Raw genomic sequence first — 7942 nt, 5'->3', positions numbered from 1 at the left:
TAAATGTATTTTTCATCATCATATACTGTGTTTTTGTTGCTCGAATGAATTTTATTATTTCTTCAAGGTTCTTCACATATGTACACCTTAAGAGATATCAAGTAGGTGTAACATGTTCTCAAAAAATCAGGATTGGCACGCAGAAGAATTTTGAGTCAGAGATTTTGCTGGTTTTGGCATGCAGTCACAAAAAGGTTGCCCACCCCTGGGATAGAGCGTCGGCTTGCAGACTCAAGGGTCCCAGGTTCGATTCCGGTCAAGGGCATATACCTTGGTTTCGGGCACATACCCAGTAGGGAGTGTGCAGGAGGCAGCTGATCTATGTTTCTCTCTCATTGATGTTTCAAACTATCTCTCTCCCTTCCTCTCTGTAAAAAATAAATAAAGTATATATTTAAAAAAGAAACAGAATATGAATGGGATTGCATAACTCACAAATTGAATCTTTTATTAGAAAGTTACTATGAAGGGACAAAATATCCTTCATTCACAACGCAGAGTACTAACCACTATACGATCATGGCGAGCTACCAGAGCCTTAATATCCTTCATTCAAAAATAAAGTTACTAATTTTGGGACCAACTTTTTAATAATGATAAATATGAATGCCAAAACCTAAATCATTCAGTCAGTCATTCAAAAACATTTGTTGAGCATTTACTATATGCTAGGCACTTAGCTAGGTGCTGGAGATGGAAAATAAGAGTAAAGTTGGCTCTCAAGCAGCTTGGGAGAGAGAGAAAGAGAGAGAGAGAGAGAGAGAGAGAGAGAGAAAGAGAGAGAGAGAGAGAGAGAGAGAGAGACTAATTAACAGTTACAACTGTTAGGACACTGTGTGCAGGGAGCAGTGAGTGCTGAGGGAGTCATTCGCATAGGGGAGTGATGCTAGGCCTAACAGGTGAAAAGCAAGCAGAATAAAATGGACAAATTAAATGAGAAAGGCTCTTTCAAGATGAGGGAATAACATGCTAAACATATGTTTGCCTAATATAGCTAGGTTATTTGGTATATAGGGGAAACAAGAAAAGAAGCCAGGGGTTAAGGCAGTGTGCAGGGCCAAGGAATTTTTAACTTGAATGGGGATCAAGAAGCATAGTGGGTAAGTATAGAAATCTGGAATACAGCTGTTCAACTGTGGTAAGTTCTTATGCTGGTTCTATCATTGAAAAACTGTGTAAAAACTTGGGCTAGCCACTTCACCCAAGCCTTAGTTTCCTCATTTGCAAAAGGAACATTGGTAATGGTAGCTGCTTCATAGGCTTTTGTGAGAACTGAATGGAGCAATTGATGTAGAAAGTGCTTAAATGCCTGACAAAAAGGCAGTTCTTAATACATACTATTTGTTGTCATTATTGCAGATAGATTTGCAGAGTTCAGGCAGCAGATATGAGTTGTTCTGCCAGATTTGCACCAGGAAGTGCTTTATCATAGGAGTTTGCGCTGGCAGAGAAGGGAAGGAGAGGTGGGCCATCAAGTCAGAGGGAACAACGGACATTATACAATGAAGTGTGCAGGTTTGGGGTGTTGAAGAAAAGATGAGGAGTTTTCTGTGGTGAGCACAAGGCGGATGTTGTAGGAGATGAAATGGAAAGAGAAACTGTGGAATGCTTTTAAGCAGGTGAATGGCCTGTATAGTTTTGAGCTTTAGAAAGTAACCTAGTTGGCATTTGGGAGGATTAACGTGTAGGGTAGTGAGGGGCAGAAGTCTGAAGGTAGGGAGACTAATTAGACTTAAGGTTGAGAAATCGCCTGGCTAAGCAGGAACTGTGGAAATGATGAATTTTTATTTATCTTTTTGGACACTGCTTAGACATTTTTCTGCTCTGGTTTGCCTCACCAGATTCATGGAAATTATGGTGTCTCCCTTTTTAGCACTGCTGTACCAACTTCTGTTACTACACCCAATCTCATTGTGTTCAAATAATTTGTCTTTATATCTGTCTCATCCACGAAAAGTAAGCATCTATCTCATTTATTTATGTATCCTTGTGCTTAGAATAGTAGTAGATATTAGAGGAACAGTAGAACTCAGAGAGGTGGCTGGAAGGCTAAATCAATGTATGGACTGATTTGATGTGGTGAAGGTACAAGGGGGTGGGAGGTAAGGGTGGCTCTGCGTTATCTAGCATTATATAAGACAAAATATTGTCAAAAAAGGCTAGGCTGCAAGCAGTAACAAATAAATCCTGAAATATTAGTGGCTGGAACACAACAAGGTTTATTTCTTTCTCTTGTAAATTCCAAGGCAGGTCAGGTGATGCACCAGAGCAGCTCCTGTCCATGCAGTGACTCAGGGATCCAGGGTTTTTACACGTGGTGGCTCTGCCATATCAACTGAGGTTTCTAAAGTCACTGTTGATGGAGAAGGACAGGTTGGAGATTTCATACCTGCTTCTGTTACTTCCAAGTGAAGTAACATGTCCCATATCCATCGTATTCGTAATTTTAAAGTCTAGTGGCACAGAAAGCCGGAGACATATAAAAATGTCCTGAAAAGAATGTATGTAATACTGAAATATTAAAATACAATTTTTAAAAAATATTGATGGTTTGGAAACAGTTTGTTTCTCAAAAAGTTAGATTTGTTTTCTGTTTCTTAGTTTACTCACTCTTCTTCCTAAATTAGCAATGTTTGCTGGTTCTAAAAATATCTTAAGTATTTTTTATTTTTTGTATTTTTATCTTTAAATTTTACTGATTTAAGAGAGGAAGCAAAAGGGAGAGAGAGATAGAAACATCAATGATGAGAATCATTGATTGGCTGCCTCCTGTAGGCCCCCAACTGGGGATTGCAGAAACCTGAGCATGTGCCCCGACTGGGAATTGAACTGTGACCTCCTGGTTTATAGGTCAATGCTCAACCTCTGAGCCATGCTGGCCAGGTAAAATGTCTTAAATATTGACTATACTTGTAAAGGCTTTTCCTTCCCTCCCTCTGTCTTGCTCAGATTTCTATCCATGTACCTCCGAAGCTTCTCTCCCTTTGGACAGATATCTCATGCTTTTTTGAGTGTTAGGCAGAATTTTTGCTCATTAGCTCTTGGCTTTAGTGGACTAAGTATTTTGTATTTTGTATTCATCTCTAGGGTAATATATAGGCAAGTAATATTCAAAGATTAGATAGTACAAAAATTATTTGGCAATTTAGTAAAAGTTTATTAATTTAGAATACATAAGAGAAAAGCAAAACTTTCTAAATGAATGGTTTTAACACAGACTATTCTAGCTGAAATGCAGTTTTAATATCTTAAAGCCACCATATAAACTTAGTTTCAAATGGATAATACATAAATCAAGGAAGTTAAAGAAAAAATTATAACTTTCAATATGTCTTTAATGCATTATATAGTAATGCATCAAAAATATGTCTTCTAATAATTTCTGAAGTACACTAAAATTATTGAAAAATTTGTGAGCCTTGTTTTAAAGCATGTAGTGCTGAGATGTATAGAGAAAGAAATTATTTTATAAATTAGAACCATATGTTTTATATTAGAAACATCACAGATTATAAGGAAGTAGACATTTTTACTATATTTTGGTTACATCCAGCATATTAAGTTATGACTCATGTTGAGAAATCCCATGTCTAATCCCTTTCATATTAAAATAATTTTGAAATAAGAAAGTTATTTTTTAAAATTAAAACAAACAGATGAATCATGAGTATCATATATGACACGGATATTTTATTTCAGCCTTTTAGAGTGTACCATTGATGATTTCTAATGCAGCTAACGTATGTGTGGAATAGTTATTCAACACCATACATTTTTTAATTCTTTTCTATAAGTTCAAGTATTTTTGTAAGTGATTTCACAGTACAATTTCAACAGATAGAAACTGAAACTTTGATTCCTCTAGGAAATGAACCAATAAGAACAGAATCTACTCATACAAAATAATGTGTAATGTTGAGGAAGTACTTAAGATAATTTAAGTTGAGCATATTACTCTGAAGTCTAATGTAAATTACCCAGATTGACTTCTTATAATTGACCCAATTTATCACATATTGCTCTCCTCTCCTCTTCATATAAACCACCACTGTGGCTTTTGAAACATATTAAAATTAATGTAAGCCATATGAAATTGAAGGTTTCAATAGTTTTAACTTACAAAAATGGCAACTTCATCTGGTAATTTCAAATACTAGAAATTAACAAAAAATAGTGAATCTGTCTTCTGTACTGGGTTCAGGTCAGCACCTCGACTCAAAATTCCCCAAAGTGAATTTATATCCATTATTTTAATGGGACAAACAGCGATATTGGTTCTGTAGTTCCCCAAGACAACATTACAATTATAGCAGTAAATGGTGTACAATATTAAAGAAACAGGATTAAGGAATAGTCATCCTTCATCCTTCATATATACCAGTAGTAATCTAGGCGCCCTCCACAACATTAATACTGAATTTAGGTAGGAGGGAATCTATCAAGCAGGCTCACTCCTCTGTTCTAAGAAAGCAAGTGAATGTTAATCAGCTGTGGGCGGGGTGGGTCCTAGAGCAAACCTTTCATGGCCAGTGGGAACTCATCTAGAAAGTGAGCCCAGGCCGTTCCAGCCTGATTCCTTTTAATGTCACAGTTCATTTGCAGAACCATAACTGGAATCAAGAATTAAAAAGCCTTGTATAAAAGTCAGTAACATTAAACCTTTAAGACTCATGTTTCATGTGTCATAAAAAGTCTATGAAAGGGTTTTATATTCTGTACAGTGTTTTAGCACTTTCAATCACTTTTTTTTCAACATAACTTTTGTGAACACTTTTATAGCCTCTAAATGAAAAACTAAACTATGTGTCATTCAAAAAAAAAACACACACGTTTTATGGATCACAGAATTTAATAAAAGTTCTGCACCACAACAAGCGCCTGATAAACCTTTATTAAAATTCATTAAAAATATTGAAAAATATTTTAACAGAAATTTGCCTTCACTTTTTGGTAAACATGACAAATCTCTCTTCAAGGAGTCTGCTGTTTAATCATACATATGCATATTCTTTGGTGGTGAAATAATGAATTTTAGGGATAAATACTCTGCTATTCACCATTAGGAAAATATTTCTTTGTATGTGAAGAGACTAATTCTCTTAGTTTCTTGTTGTCAAATATCTTTACTAATTATGATACAAGTAATAGAGTTTATTATATAGAAATAAAATAAAAACAATGGAAAATATTTCTGAAAATATATTGTATAGTATTTTTCTTATATTAGATCACACCAGAGGCATTGGTCTACTGCACTTCTCAGGGTCCAGAGAACAGATAAGACTAGGGCTTTCAAATACATTTAGTAATTCATGCTCTTAGATGCATTTTATTTGTATTATTTATTTTTTTATATTTTATTCTATTTTTTAATTTAAATTCTTTATTGTTGAAAGTCTTGCATATGTCTCCTTTTCCCCCCATTGACCTCTCCCTGCCTGCTCCTGCCCCCCAGCACATGCCCTCATCCTCCCACTGTCTGTGTCCATTGGTTATGCTTATATGCATGCATACAAGTCCTTTGGTTGATCTCTTAGCTCCCCTCCCAACCTCCCCTAGTTGTATTATTTTTATATTAATTTTATAATGGCTGCATAATATTTCATACAGTTCTATAATTGTATGAAATTATACAATTACAATTTTTATATTGTAAATAACACTGTAATGAAAATATTTATGCCTATAAGTTTTTCTTATATTTTATTTTTTTCTTAGGATATTCCAATGAATAATTTTACTGGGTCAAATTGTAAGATTTTTTTTTAAACCTCACAAAATATATTGCCTATTGCCTTTCAGAAGGATTGAACATTTAAATTGCCTCCACCTCAGTGTATCAGGTACTAGTTTAAAACTATTTTGTCCAAGATCAGAGGTTTTCAATTGAATATTTGTTAATTTACCATGTGAAAAACAATACTGTTTTTATTTGACATATAGAAGCCTGTGTTTAATATATATACAATGAGTTTAGAGATAAGTATCACCAGGAAAACATCATCACAATCTATGTCAAAAAGTTTCCTCCCCTCTTCTTATTTATTATTATTACTCCTTGTTGTGATAAGATATACCATTTTATTATTTCTATATGATTATGTGTGTAGAAAGGCTCTAAGACACCAGAGAATCAGTGTGCATAATTTTATTTTATATATCTACCTTATTTTATTTACTTATTGCTTATTTATAGCACAGAATTCTTTAAGTTACTTTAAGCTAACTTAAAATCCAACAAGAGTGATATAGTTGAATAAATTAATAGATTCACACTATGTAGTGAGTAAAAATAACATTAAGAATAGGCCTTAAGAAAATATGACAATATTTTATGAGGAAAAGCATATTCAACTGCCACCATCTATGTTCTTTGTGTGAAAAATGTGCATACACCCATAAGTAGAGAAAAATGACTCAGGTAATGCTCCAGTGTTAACTGGTTATCTTTAAGGGTTAGGATTACAGTAATATTCATGTTATTTATACATTTAGGTTTTCTAAAAGAAGCACACAAATTATCAGAAAATAAGAGTATTTGATTTAAAATAGAGTTCCAGATGACATAGGGTTCTGCCAGACTTGCTAACCCATTGAAGTTCGAGCCCTCTAAGTATGGAGCAGCCATAATAAATAACATATGCGATCATTTAAAAACAAAATCAGTTTATTTGGATTGGGGACTATGAATAGTTCTGTCCCTACTGCCTGACCTCCTCCCACGGGGACCCCTGGACCCAGAGGGACTCAGGTTCCTGCTCCAGCTCCAGCTCCAACTCCCGCTGCCCGGGCCCCGGCTGTGGTCCCTTTTTCTTTCTCTACTTCGTGAACTGTGCCTCTCACGACTTTTTGCTGTGTCTGTGAGATTTCCGACCCCCGTGTCTACTTCTCCTTTTCCTCTCAGCTTCTCCATTCCTTTTGCAGAAAAGGGCTAGACCGGGCTTCCCCCTGGGCCTGCCGTGGTGCTGGTGGTGGTGGCCCGTCCTCTCTCCTCTCTGAGCTCTTACCGAAGGAAGAGCCATACCCATCTGGAGACAGGTCCCTATTAGCTTCCCCGAATGCATTGTTGGGATGTCCGACGCGTGAAGAAAGTTGCAGTGTTTCCCCTTGGGCATGGCTGTATTTCTCACAAACCACACATGGCCATTTCCCACCGGGTCACCGGGCAGAATTCGCACTGAGCTGCCGTCCTGCAGACCACCCGCCTTTAGACAGAGACAGGCCCGCTCGGCATTCTTCCCACAGGAACTGAACATACACATTGGCCTTCCGATGAGGTTCCATGTTGCAGCTGCCGGGAACTGGATCACCTTCCCCGCGTTCTTGACCTTGGGGAGCACGTCCTCAGGTGGGCCTTCTCCTCGCTGTGCTCAGGGCTGGCGTGGGGGTCGCGGGCACCCCCTGGGCGCTGCTCCATTCCAAACGTCCTGAACACGCCTCTGACAGGCAGGGTGGGACTTGACACTGGCAAATTGTGTTTCTGTGAACACCCGTCTCCGAATCTGCAAGCTCCAGTTTTACTGTAGATCGGACAGTTAACTTGCTCTTCCCCCATCATTCTCAGGTCCGTGGCTGGTTCTGGGATTTGCAAAGAGCTTCTATTTTCCAGCTCATTTTCCACCCGCTTCAGCCTCTTCTGCGCAGCCTCCTCTCGTCCTAGCTTCTCCTACAGCTTCTGCTCCTCCTCCTCTTTGTTTTCACTGTGGTTCTTCCCATTCTTCCTCTAGCTTGCTCTCCTGTTCTTCCTGCCGACTTCTAGCTGCCTCTTCCTTTTCCTTCTTGGTTCTGCATTCTTCTTGTGTCTTCTGCTCCTGCAGCAACCACTCCTCTTGTAACTGTTGCCTCTCTATTTCTAACGGCCTCTCTTCTGCTTGTTCTTCTTCTTCTTGTTCTTCTTGTTGTTCTTCTTCCTCCTCCTCCTCCTCCTCCTCCTCCTCCTCCT

The 7942-nt window shown here is 37.6% G+C and overlaps 1 pseudogene; it reads right to left on the bottom strand.

Annotated features, from left to right (window-relative positions):
- Positions 1-6667: 6667 nt before the first annotated feature.
- Positions 6668-7907, bottom strand: LOC102252388 (annotated as a pseudogene).
- Between the last annotated feature and the right edge of the window lie 35 nt (positions 7908-7942).

Source organism: Myotis brandtii, unplaced genomic scaffold, assembly GCF_000412655.1.
Source record: "Myotis brandtii unplaced genomic scaffold, ASM41265v1 scaffold92, whole genome shotgun sequence".
NCBI classification, from domain to species: domain Eukaryota; kingdom Metazoa; phylum Chordata; class Mammalia; order Chiroptera; family Vespertilionidae; genus Myotis; species Myotis brandtii.
This window is presented reverse-complemented; position numbering and strand designations above follow the sequence as displayed.